This window comes from Physella acuta, unplaced genomic scaffold (assembly GCF_028476545.2).
Source record: "Physella acuta isolate Inbredline_101_S28 unplaced genomic scaffold, ASM2847654v3 ptg000144l, whole genome shotgun sequence".
Taxonomy (NCBI): domain Eukaryota; kingdom Metazoa; phylum Mollusca; class Gastropoda; family Physidae; genus Physella; species Physella acuta.
In genome coordinates this window covers 984,819-998,989 of record NW_026731663.1, presented here as the reverse complement: position 1 = coordinate 998,989, position 14,171 = coordinate 984,819, and positions in this window count along the sequence as shown.

The following is a 14,171-nucleotide window of genomic DNA, read 5'->3' as shown; positions in this document are numbered from 1 at the left end:
TCGGGTAGAGGGCTGCATAAATTAGAGTAATTAAGTCACCATTTGTGTGTGACCCGGCAACAGGACCGGCACCAGTCTCGTGACTTAAGATCCCGGATTAAACGAGGTTCCTGGTTGTGTGTTAAGTACGTGGCTTAGCCTGGCTGTTGTGTAGAATCATAGGCCGATAATCTCAGTTTTTATAATTTTATCTTGGTACTACTTTTATTTGGGACGTGAATTCATATGGGGTCAACTTTAAGTTAGCCGGTGGTTCTCATGTTGTAAGACAGTGGTTCTCATGTTGTGAGACAGTGGTTCTCATGATTGTGGGACAGTGGTTCTCATGTTTTAAGAGATGGCTTATCATGGTGTGAGACAGTGGCCTTATGTTGTGTGCTCATGTTCTGTTCTCATGTTGTGATCAGTGTTCTCATGTTGTGTTCTCATATTGTAAGACATTGGTTCTCTAAGGTATTTTGTCTGGGGTATCATGTCCTTGGTATCATGTCCGTAGTATCATGTCCGTGATATCATGTCCGTAGTATCATGTCCGTGATATCATGTCCGTAGTATCATGTCCGTGGTATCATGCCCGTAGTATCATGTCCGTGGTATCATGCCCGTAGTATCATGTCCGTAGTATCATGTCCATAGTATCATGTCCGTAGTATCATGTCCTTGGTATCATGTCCGTGGTATCATGCCCGTAGTATCATATTCGTAGTATCATGTCCATGGTATCATGTCCATAGTATCATGTCCATGGTATCATGTCCATAGTATCATGTCCGTAGTATCATGTCCATAGTATCATGTCCGTGGTATCATGCCCATAGTATCATGTCCGTGGTATCATGCCCGTAGTATCATGTCCGTAGTATCATGTCCATGGTATCATGTCCATAGTATCATGCCCGTAGTATCATGTCCGTGGTATCATGCCCGTAGTATCATGTCCGTAGTATCATGTCCATAGTATCATGTCCATAGTATCATGCCCGTAGTATCATGTCCGTGGTATCATGCCCGTAGTATCATGCCCGTAGTATCATGTCCATAGTATCATGTCCATGGTATCATGTCCGTAGTATCATGTCCGTAGTATCATGTCCATAGTATCATGTCCGTAGTATCATGTCCATAGTATCATGTCCGTAGTATCATGCCCGTAGTATCATGCCCGTAGTATCATGTCCGTGGTATCATGCCCGTAGTATCATGCCCGTAGTATCATGTCCATAGTATCATGTCCATGGTATCATGTCCGTAGTATCATGTCCGTAGTATCATGTCCATAGTATCATGTCCGTAGTATCATGTCCATAGTATCATGTCCGTAGTATCATGCCCGTAGTATCATGCCCGTAGTATCATGTCCGTGGTATCATTTCCATAGTATCATGCCCGTGGTATCATGTCCGTGGTATCATGTCCGTGGTATCATGTCCGTGGTATCATGTCCGTGGTATCATGTCCGTGGTATCATGTCCATAGTATCATGTCCATAGTATCATGCCCGTAGTATCATGTCCGTGGTATCATGCCCGTAGTATCATGCCCGTAGTATCATGTCCATAGTATCATGTCCATGGTATCATGTCCGTAGTATCATGTCCGTAGTATCATGTCCATAGTATCATGTCCGTAGTATCATGTCCATAGTATCATGTCCGTAGTATCATGCCCGTAGTATCATGCCCGTAGTATCATGTCCGTGGTATCATTTCCATAGTATCATGTCCGTGGTATCATGCCCGTGGTATCATGTCCGTGGTATCATGTCCGTGGTATCATGTCCGTGGTATCATGTCCGTGGTATCATGTCCGTGGTATTTTTCTGTAATACTTTGTCTGTATCATTTTGTCTGGGGTACATATCCCCCCCCCCCCCCGCCTAGGGGAACCATATACACGACATTAGAACAAACCAAATAAAAATGATGATTTTATCATGCTTGATTTCCCCAACCCTCCAGCTTTATAGAGACCGTGGTCCATCTCCCCACCCCTGTGTCCCAACCCCCATCTTTCTACACTTATTAACTTTTCCATACGAACCGACTGACCTAGAACAGACATCAGTCTGATTTCGCCCCAAAATTCTAGGTCTCCTACCCCCCCCCCCCCTCGTATCACCAAGGGAGGGAATTAAAACCCTCACAGCCCGCCTCACAGAGTGAAGGTGATAATGTTGTAACACCTCCAATGACCACCTTAACACCTCCAATGACCACCTTAACACCTTCAGTCACCCATCATGCACCAGACATCCGGGGCATCCAGTGCTAGTTCTCCCCCTTTGAAATGACAATTTTTTATTTTTCTGAAATTAAGCCGGTCGACCAAATCGAATCGAACAAATTATACCACTGGTGTTAAGTGCTTTGTGATATTTGTTTTGGGCCGTATCTTAAGTTTGATACAATTAGCTGGCAACATGCGAAAGGGTCGGGGACTTTTTTTTCAACGACCCTCAAAATCTAAGTGTGCGGAAGTACTGGAAGCCATGAATTAATGGCCGAGGTACAAAAAAATAAAACAAATAAGATAGATATAAGGAGAATGTTTACCTACCTGAGGGTAAACATTTTAATCAAATGACGGTACACTTTTCAATAAATTTATCGAAAACATTTCTTTGATAACGCAAGTTTTTATTTTATTTTTTTAATCTAAACATTTCAATCTTATTTTGAGATATTGTTCAAAATATGTTTTAAATTATATCGGTATATCTAGAACCGAGATTGGGGAGGGAGGGGGTGGGTGGCAGGTGGACGGGGAGTCCAAAATTATGGCAAAAAACATATCCAAGACGCATATGATCAAATGAGATAAAACCCACTGCAAAACTAGCGCTGACCCACGTAAGAAATGACCCCTATGACAAGTGACCCCGGTTTCTTAATATCTGCAGCTTCGTCGTGATCGTTACTTTTCACTACAGTTCTCTTGTGACCTTCACGGGTGGGCTGACCCCCCCCCCCTGCTGATCCACCCCCAACCACAAACCCTACCACCCCCACTCCGTTGCAACAGCGTGCAGGCCAGATATGCAAATGTACCACTGCGATTAACACCCGACTGTATTGTGCACGAACCGGAAACAGATCAATCGCGGGGAATGCTGGGAGTCCCCCCCCCCCTCCCGCCCGCCCCTTAACAAAACCTGAAAGAATTTCTACGTCTACCACGGTGTCATGGAGAAAGTGCCGGGCGGGTGGGGGGTGGGGGATGGGGTGTAAAAATGACAGCCCATAAGAAAAGCTAATTAAAACACGATTCGCGGACAAAAGGAACGGAATTTAAAAGAAAAGTATTTAAAAAATTCTTGGAGACGAACTGTAGTGGTACACCCGGTGACCTTTTGTCAAAAACTGGAGGTAAAGTAGCAAGGTACGCTTACACACACGTACAGGGTATGTGTGTGTGTGTGTGTGTGTGTGTGTGTGTGTGTGTGTGGGTGGGTGTGTGTGTGTGTGTGTGGAGAAGGGGTGGAAGTTTCCAAAAATGGGTGGGGGAGGTCTGCTTTTATATCGAGTAAGTCAATTTAAAAGTTCGCTCGTATTTTTTTTTTTTTTTTTGTTATTTCGACTAGTTGACAACAGCGTCCGTTTCTCTTTGTAGTTTCGTATAGCTAAAATGCAACTCCGTTGCTAATTTTAGTTGTAGCTAAAACGATTCGAATGACGTATAGTATTTTTAATCTTTAGCCTCTTACTGTTATTACTTTCTCGTATATACGAAGTATAGAGAAAGTATTGTAATCGTGCAAAAAAAAAAAAATCGAGATTTTTACAGATCTCGACGTTTTACACCTCACTGATACGGAAAAACATAATTTTGCAATCTTGTCCGTATGTCTGTGTGTGTGTGTGTGTGTCTGTGTGTGTGTCCGTGTGTAAACACGATAACTTGAGTACCGTTACAGCTAGGTTGATGAAATTTCATATATAAGTATTATATCAAAATCGTAGATCCGTATCAACTTTTGAGCGATTTCCGACAACCGGAAGTGGTACTTTTTCTACTTTGAATTTTTCAAAAGCCTATAACTTGAGTACTATTTCAGATAGATAAATGAAATTTCACATGTAAGTAAAAGATCTAATTCTCTACCTTCTGTTAAATTTTGAGTAATTTCCGTTGACCGGAAGTAGTAATTTACGCTACTTCCGATTTCTCAAAAAACTAATGTAAATTTTTAAAGTACTAATAATATTGCGCACTATTACGCACATTTGGTTTTGGTGCTAGCTTGGTGCGCATTTTTTTTTCTACTAGATTTTATTCTATTTTTAAAAGTTTAAGTAAACAAAAATCATGTCTATATTCCGAGTTGACATCCCACGTAGTGTTATATTAGAATATTCGAGAAAGTTTAGGGGAGATTACTCCCGGTTTATTTTTAATTCCCTAATTGCACGGGCATAAGATTAGTCACACTAATTAGTGAGCTGTTAAGTAAGATTTGCACAGATTGTCAACTCGAAATTTTGTACTGAGCGCCGGTGCGCACCGCTGCAAAGCTGGCGCACTAAATGGTGCGGAAATATTTTCGAACCGAGACAATCGGTGTGAACATGCCTAGATCAATGCCCAGGCTACAACAAGGCCAGCGAAGCGTAGATAAAAAAAAAGTCGACCTTGTTAGGCCAAACGATATTCAATACTAATTACGCCCTAATTACAGCCAGTAACGATTTGTTCTTAGTTTGGTCAATTCATTTCCATTGCCAGGGGCGTGTCTGGCTAATTGTTCTGTGGGACCCACTCATCCATTGTTACACGGGACCCACTTTGCCACTACATAACAGAAAAACAGTGCAGTATATTTTCCCGTTATTGTTTTTAACTTGTTTTGTAACGGGTTCGGTCCATTTCAATAGCCATTTAATGCGTTTCTGAACGGTACTAGAATGTGATGCTTAGATTGTGGTGTTTTCTTTTGGTGTGGGGGAAATGGTGTGTGAGCTATGGTGTGAGAAAAATGGTGTATAAGAATAAGAAAAGTGGTGTTGTCGTATTAGGGTAGGCGTTGATATATAGTAATGTTTGTTTTTTAAAGGTGGTTTTATTAAACAACTAGCAAGGGTAAATATTATATAGGTGAAAACATCAAGAAAATCTTTGATCTATTACACTAATCCATGTTTTATAATTGTCTTAACTGTTCTTAGATAGTTTTCAATATTATTATTTAAAACACAATACGATATAAAAAAAAAAAAAACAACATCGCGAATAAAAATGTTATTAAAAAATCTTCAAAGAATAAAAGAAAATTCCTAATAAATTAGTGTTCATTATTTTAATTGCATGCGGCATAATCCAGAGTTAATTACTTATCGTTTTTAATTTGACACAGTCAAGAGTATTAAAACTTGGATCTGGGGGGTCGATTTTCATCTTCAGTTCTGTCCATCTTTTAATACCTCTAAAGATAATTGAAAAAAAAATCAGGGGAGGGAACCCAATCATACAGTGTAGGGGAGGCTACCCTAGACTTGATATTTCAAAGTTCAATATTAGTTTTGGCGTCGATCTGAACGTTGGACGTCATATAAATGTGATTTAACTTGTTTAATATGCAGTCCTGGGGGGAGGGGTAAGGGGGCATCGAGAACATTCGTTTCTTATGGGTGGTGTGAGTGTGGATGGGTGGGGGGGGGGGGGAGTAATTAAATGTGTTGTGTAACTTTAAAATATTGTGTAACTTTAAAAATATGTACGTGTGATGTGGTGGATTTATATTGGGCGTGGGTTGCGGTGTTGGTTGGGGTTAGGGTTGGGGTGTAGGTTGGTGTGGGGGTTGGGGTTGGGGTGTGGGTTGGGGTGTAGGTTGTGGTGTAGGTTGGGGTATAGGCAGGGATGTAGGTTGGGGTGTATGTTGTGGTGTAGGTTGGGGTATAGGCAGGGATGTAGGTTGGGGTGTAGGTTCCAAGCATGAATGTTTTTTTTTTTTACTTCTGCTGTAGCGGGTAACTCGATAAACTGCGCAAAAACAATTATTTGGATACATTTGAACTAAAATCAAAACTATGATTTATAAAAACCATTTAGTGAGGTGTGTTTTGTTAGAACTTATCCCCCCCCCCCCTCCCCTCTTTCTACAATTGTTCAGTATAGGTGACCTATCCTCCCCCTTCGTTTGAAATTACATCCTTATCCAACATTCTCATTAGGACCTACATCGGTATTCCAATTCTTTCGTTAAAATCATCCCCCCCCCCTCCATTTCTCAAATCTTTACTATAAATTACAAACACTCCCCAAAAATTTTTCAATAGAATTTACCTCCCTTTTCCCTAATATTTTATTGAAACTTACCTCCCTTACACAAGGATGAGCCTACCACGTATGTACCCATACCATACAGCAGAAAACTTCACACTTTAAAAATTATGCTTTTTTTTTAAATAAAAAAAAGATTTTTAATTGCTTTAGCACAAGAGCCTAGTTCTCCTGACTCAGGCTATGGATTACATGAAAAATATTTGTCGAAGACGGTAGAGCGGGCAGACATAGCCTGCGTGAAATTAATTAAAGGTCTTACGAAGTAATTACAAATCTAATATTGCCCTACATGCCGGCACCGTCAGAGGATGATGGACGGCACGAGGAGATGCCGAGGGTTGGGTGCCTCCATGGTAACCAGACACCATTCTGGAAACCGGGGGGTGATCTATTTTTTAAATCTAAACATCTTGCTAATCTAAAACAACATTAGCTGGGCTGAACTAGCGAATGTTTTTTTTTATGTTCGGTGAAAAGAAGTTTAATATACGCCAGTATTTCTAGTTAAAGGTGTAGTTTGATAGTCAGTGTGAGTACTTATGGTGTGGAGTCGTGTTGGTGATGGTGGTAAAGTTAGTCAGTGTGAGATCTTGTGGTGTGGTGTTGGTGATGGTGGTAAAGTTAGTCAGTGTGTGATAGTGTGGTGTCGTGTTGGTGATGGTGGTAAAGTTAGTCAGTGTGAGATCTTGTGGTGTGGTGTTGGTGATGGTGGTAAAGTTAGTCAGTGTGTGATGGTGTGGTGTCGTGTTGGTGATGGTGGTAAAGTTAGTCAGTGTGTGATGGTGTGGTGTCGTGTTGGTGATGGTGGTAAAGTTAGTCAGTGTGTGATGGTGTGGTGTCGTGTTGGTGATGGTGGTAAAGTTAGTCAGTGTGAGATGGTGTGGTGTCGTGTTGGTGATGGTGGTAAAGTTAGTCAGTGTGAAAAGGTGTGGTGTCGTGTTGGTGATGGTGGTAAAGTTAGTCAGTGTGATATCTTATGGTGTGTTGTCGTGTTGGTGATGGTGGTAAAGTTAGTCAGTGTGTGATGGTGTGGTGTCGTGTTGGTGATGGTGGTAAAGTTAGTCAGTGTGTGATGGTGTGGTGTCGTGTTGGTGATGATGGCAAAGTTAGTCAGTGTGTGATGGTGTGGTGTCGTGTTGGTGATGGTGGTAAAGTTAGTCAGTGTGAGATGGTGTGGTGTCGTGTTGGTGATGGTGGTAAAGTTAGTCAGTGTGAAAAGGTGTGGTGTCGTGTTGGTGATGGTGGTAAAGTTAGTCAGTGTGATATCTTATGGTGTGTTGTCGTGTTGGTGATGGTGGTAAAGTTAGTCAGTGTGTGATGGTGTGGTGTCGTGTTGGTGATGATGGTAAAGTTAGTCAGTGTGTGATGGTGTGGTGTCGTGTTTGTGATGGTGGTAAAGTTAGTCAGTGTGTGATGGTGTGGTGTTGGTGGTGGTGGTAAAGTTAGTCAGTGTGTGATGGTGTGGTGTCGTGTTGGTGATGGTGGTAAAGTTAGTCAGTGTGAGATCTTATGGTGTGGTGTCGTGTTGGTGATGGTGGTAAAGTTAGTCAGTCTGAGATCTTATGGTGTGGTGTCGTGTTGGTGATGGTGGTAAAGTTAGTCAGTGTGAGATCTTATGGTGTGGTGTGGTGTTGGTGATGGTGGTAAAGTTAGTCAGTGTGAGAAGGTGTGGTGTCGTGTTGGTGATGGTGGTAAAGTTAGTCAGTGTGTGATGGTGTGGTGTGGTGTTGGTGATGGTGGTAATGTGGGGATGAGGAGGTTCAATATGGTGTGTAGGGTCTTTGAGTGCTCGCAGTATTAGTGTACAGGACAGATGGATTGGTATTCAATTGAGTTACACGCTGATTATGTGTTGTATGGGTTAGTGGATTGTGTAAGGGCTATATTGGTTAGGGTTAGTGGATTGTGTAAGGGTTCAATGGATTAGTAGATTGTGTAAGGGCTGTATGGGTAATTGGATTGTGTAAGGGTTGAATGGGTAATTGGATTGTGTAAGGGTTGAATGGGTTAGTGGATTGTGTAAAGGCTGTATGTGTTAGCTCAGAGTATTGTGTAAAGGATAATTTTTTATTTACATACCCATTTAGGCAAATTCAACAGTTGATGAATTCAATGACGTGATTAAAACAAAAAATACAATTTGATAATTTAAAAGCCTGTAGAGCCTGCCAACCTGTAGCACCAGATAACCCTGCCAACCTGTAGCACCAGATACCCCTGCCAACCTGTAGCACCAGATAACCCTGTAGAGCCTGCCAACCTGTAGCACCAGATACCCCTGCCAACCTGTAGCACCAGATACCCCTGCCAACCTGTAGCACCAGATAACCCTGCCAACCTGTAGCACCAGATAACCCTGTAAAGCCTGCCAACCTGTAGCACCAGATACCCCTGCCAACCTGTAGCACCAGATACCCCTGCCAACCTGTAGCACCAGATAACCCTGCCAACCTGTAGCACCAGATAACCCTGCCAACCTGTAGCACCAGATACCCCTGCCAACCTGTAGCACCAGATAACCCTGCCAACCTGTAGCACCAGATAACCCTGTAAAGCCTGCCAACCTGTAGCACCAGATACCCCTGCCAACCTGTAGCACCAGATAACCCTGCCAACCTGTAGCACCAGATAACCCTGTAAAGCCTGCCAACCTGTAGCACCAGATAACCCTGTAGAGTCTGCCAACCTGTAGCACCAGATAACCCTGTAGAGCCTGCAGACCTGTAGCACCAGATAACCCTTGTAGATAAGGCACTTCACCGTGTCCTACACGCCACCTAGGCCCTGATTAAAATTTGACAAAAATTGATCTTAAGGATTAGCCCCTCCACCCCTCCCCGTTTTAACCCACCCCACCCCTTTGTTCACCCAACACATTCAATTAAAACTTAATTCAAACTGCTGCTTACGTTCTCACACATGCTCAAAATAATGAGTCGAAAAAATAATTACCTAACCCTAAACTAAGTAATAGATTAAGGTGACCCCTCCCCTCCCCTTTGTCTTTCTACAGATGTGCAAAGGACGTGTGATTTAATTGTCTAGGTAAGCAGACACAAAGACCTAATGCTGATTCTGTCAGTCTTCATTAGAATTTATGTTAAATTTAAACTAGCTAATCTTATCTCTAATTATTTTCCCTTTAATTTTTTTTTTCTCTACGTAAATTAACCACCGGAGAAGTTTAGCCATTTTCCCCAATCGCTATAATCAGTAGACCCATCTATTATCCAGTTAATTGGATTGACTGGATTTAATCCAGATTTTATTTCTGCACGCAGTCATACAGAGGCAGACATTGATTCAAACTCAACAAGCCTATTGGTACAGTAAGCCTTTTTAACAAGCCCATGATGCTTTTCAAAAAGCCCATTTTTACACACAGAACTTGACTCTTAAGTTGTTTTCAATAAGCCCATTTTCAGACAAAGAACTTGAGGCAAATTGTTCTCTAAAAGCCCAATTTCACATTCAGAACTAGGTTCCAAATAGTTTTCAACAAGCCCATCTTAACACGCAGAACCTGACTCGAAGTCTTTTACTCATCAAGCCCCCAATGACATAAGCCCCCAATGACATGCAGATTTTGATCGTACCCCAACCATCAGTCGGTGCATGGGGTGAATTTGATACACCCCCCCCCCAGTTTAGCGCAGCAGTCACGCAACGGCCCGCGGTCCTGGTGCGGCGCGACATTTCAGACAGGAAGTGAGCAATTATTGCATTGTATGTGGCGACCACGTCGGCTGGGTGTGGGTGGTGGTGGCCGGTGTGGGGGATCTCATGACAGAGTGGAGGGACTCTCACACCAGTGTGGGGGTTCTCAAAACAGTGTGTGGGGGTTCTCACACCAGTATGTGGGGACTCTCACACCAATGTGTGGGGGACTCTGAAAATGTAAATAACTCAAAGCAGAGAAAATAATTTTATTTAAAAGCTGATATTTTTTTGTGAGTGTGTGTGTGGGGGGGGGGGGGGGATTTAAATATATCTTGTTTTCATTCCAAAATTTACAAAAGGACATGATCAAACAATCGTTTAATTTGGATCTACACTTAGATAGTTTCTTTTCTGCCTCAATGTCAAGCTTATGTTAACTTATACAATACTCATTTAATGGACGAGTTACTTATTAATTTTACAGCAATACTTTATAAGACCGCTAGCTGAACATATTGATGTCCGCTCCAAAACGGTCTGAAAATATTCTAGTGATGTGTTCAATCCGTACAATCCGTAGGCTTCTTCAGGTAAATTGTACTCAAACAGCAGAACAGCAACTCACAGTCCTACCACACGTAATCCCCCTCCCCACACACAATCCCCTCTCCCCACACGTAATCCCCCTCCCCACACGTAATACCCCTCCCCACACACAATCCCCTCTCCCCACAGACAATCGTGTTTGGAAACTTAAAATGACACAATAACTCGGCCATTTAAGACATCCATGAAAACATTAACTCATCTAGGAGCAACACCTCAACTCAAACATCACACCGTGTACAAATATCCCACCAAATACTCGGCTGTTTCAATACACCGTGCTATAAATATAAAAAGATCACCTTAAAATAGAGGTAGGGGGAGCCATCAAGCAAAAACCTTCTAAATCTTCATTTATTTCCTACATTAACGGACAGTTACGGGTTAATACGGTTCTAGCTGAAAAGGGGGTAATCTATTTACATTTCAGGCAGGCATCAAAGGGTTGATATTTAAACCAGAAAGAAAACTTTTTAAAAAAATCCAATTTAATTATTGACGAGCCTGAACTTGAGACCATATTTGTGGAATTTGTTTTTTTACGGACATTTTGAAATTTTCCATTTTTCATGTGGTGGAATTTAATTTTTTTTTAGTAGACTCGTTCCCGTTGCACTGGTTATTTTCATTATCTGAAGTATTAAAAAGTGCAGAGTTGGGGTTCTTTTAATATTTCTTTATGTAATGAAACGTTATCTGTCGGCCAATTCCCCCCCACCACTCCCCCAACCCCACTCTTCCTCCCCCCCCCTCATCCCTCATGCACCCAATCTAACCCTGCCTATCACCGGGTCTATCGTCTGCTAGTTTTTATAAAATAATTCAGCATCAACTTTCAGTTAAAAAATAAAACAAAACTAAACCTCAGCATTTTATTTCGGTGACATTTCTCACCAAGTTTTTAAAATTACATAATTAAAATATCATCTTTTTTATATTTTTAACACTTGGGGGGGGGGGATATGCTTAAATTGTGCTGAAAATGTACTAAAATGTGATCGATTAAATGTTATATTAAAGAAAAACACGGAAAGAACATAATAAAATATCCACTAGCATGACGCATTGACTAAGATTAACTTGGAGTCTAGCATTCAATGACGTATTGAGTCAAGGATTATCTCAACTGTCAAACTTGATTTAAAATTTAATTTATATCAAAATCTCCAGCACCGTTAAAAATCAATTATTTCAGTTTCAAGTAAAGTATTAAAGTTATCAAAAAGAAACGCTAGTATTCAAGTACAAATAAAAACAACAAATTTAACTTTCACTGTAGCTGATCAAGAATTTATGCAATACTAGATCTAGTAACTAGTAAATCAGGTTTAGACTACAAGGAAGTAAAAAAGCAAGCTATTGAATTCTATCTTGGGTATAAAAATAGAGGACGTATTAGGTTCTGTCCAGTACTGCATCAGTAGCGGGTATCGGTTCATTTCATCAAGGGATAGCAAATTTTTAAAAAATATCTCTGTTCTATTATTTTTAGTTCTGATTTATATTACAAAAAAAAGTAATCAAACAGATATTTTTGTACAGTTTTTTAAGTTCAATCGAGTGCCTGCTTATCGCCTTGATTTCTGCTGAAGGGTCAGCCTTTTGTTACACGATTCCCAAGTTCAAGGCCACGGGGACGCTGTCGTGAGAGAGATTCCCCCCCCCCCCCCTGTCAAAAATACATCCGCGTGGAAAAGTTGACCCGGAGCTTATCAAACTAACGGCAACAACATTCATTCGGCTAAGTGGTGGGGGTGGAGGTGGTGGGGGTGGAGTTTTTAAAAAGTTATTACATGTACATTGTAGACAAGCTTGAAAAATAATGCAAGCCTAGTTTGTTCTAGTTCTAGCCTCATTACCAATTAATTGGAATACTTAATTAAAACACCAATTAAATAAAACCATGTGATTGAGGTACATAGTGTAACAGTTTTTGGGCTTCTTGGGTCATCTGACGTCTAAGAATTGGCTTTGTTAAGAATCTCAAATAGCAGTATTTTTGTCCTTAGGATTAGTGTTGTAGAGATTAGGATTTAGAGTTAGGAGTAACCTAGTGCCAATGAAATGTGTATAGAAGTATGCATATTTTTGAAGACTTCCAAATGTACTTTGCTCTCCAAAAAATTGAAATTTTCCTAAATTTAAGACTTCGTTTTTTTTTTTACTTTGCGACCCTCATCCCCCCCCCCCCCCCACCCCTCCCCCCAGGCCGTGTAATTCAACTCCATCAATTTCAACCGGTGAGGTTATACACCGTTATATTACCTTTCTGGTTTTAAAACTTAAAAATAAAATACCCCTGGGGTAATGGGGTGGGGGGTGGCCCGGGGTAGGGTAAGTATCTATGAACGATTTAATTAGAAACCCAGCCCAACAGAAATAACATCCATTTTTCTCCTCCGTCTTACGGGGTGTAGAAGGAAGCGAGTACTAATGCGAGTTCCCTCCCCTGCCTTAACCCTACTTATTTGAGTGCAATCAAATTTGTAGAAACATTGACAAACATGGCCAACGACTTGCCGGCTAGATCTTCACCTGAGGTAGATCGTTGGAGGTGGCGGAGATTTTTTTTTTAACCCCTGCGAGAATAACGGTATGCCGCTAGACGGGGCGCGAGAGAAAAAAAACACCCTAATAAACGGGTTATTGAATCGGTGAGATGAACAACCCGCCGCGTGAAGAAATGGAGGGGGGCGACCATAGTGGGGTCAAAGATCAGTAAATAATGAGTTGAACAGAAGCGCGGGTTTACCGTACAGGCTGTAAGGAGCTGCTTCAAATCGCAGGGGTTGTTTCGCTACGCTGTTAAATTTTTAAATTACACCCCTATACTTATTGCCACCCCCGACCCCCTTACTCGTTTACACCCCCGACCCCCCTACACGTTTACACCCCAACCCCCCCCCCTACACGTTTACACCCCCACCCCCCGACTCCTGTTATTTTCTTCCCGTCAGATTTCATTGCATTAAAAAAAAAAGCAGCCTTCACGCGCTGTGCCCCCACCGCATAAATTGCTTTTTAACTCACGCAGGCAAAACAAATGTGATGTTCCATGCGGTGCACCGCGCTCAAAATTAAGTGGGCTTTGTGGGGGTTGTATCATATTTCTTTCAAGTAAACAAAATTTAGTAAAAAAAAATAACAAAAAATTATCCCGGCTAATTTTTCAAGTGAGCACCGTATTAAGAAAACAACAGCACTACAGTGTACCAGACCAGCGTAAATAAATCTATTGGCAACTAGGAGACACAGCTGAGAAATTCCACGCATTAAAACCTTCACTATAAAGGTACGGCCGGAGACATAATATCACGAACATACACGCATACATCCCACAGGCAACCCGACTCACGTCGGATCATACACATACTCATTTACTCCCAGCATTCCTTGCATACATCACCCTCCTTACTCACCCCCCCCCCCCCCCACACCATCATCGTGGTTACGAGTGCTCCCAGCAGGCATCACTGTCTCCTTCACACCCTCGTAAAGGCGTCATTAGAAACCGCTCCGGCACAATATACAGCCATCTTTGAACTATTTGTCACGGACGGCGCGAGCCTAACTCGCGTGCTGAACTAAGGGGGTAGGGGGGGATGAGGGGGTGGGGGGTAGGTCTT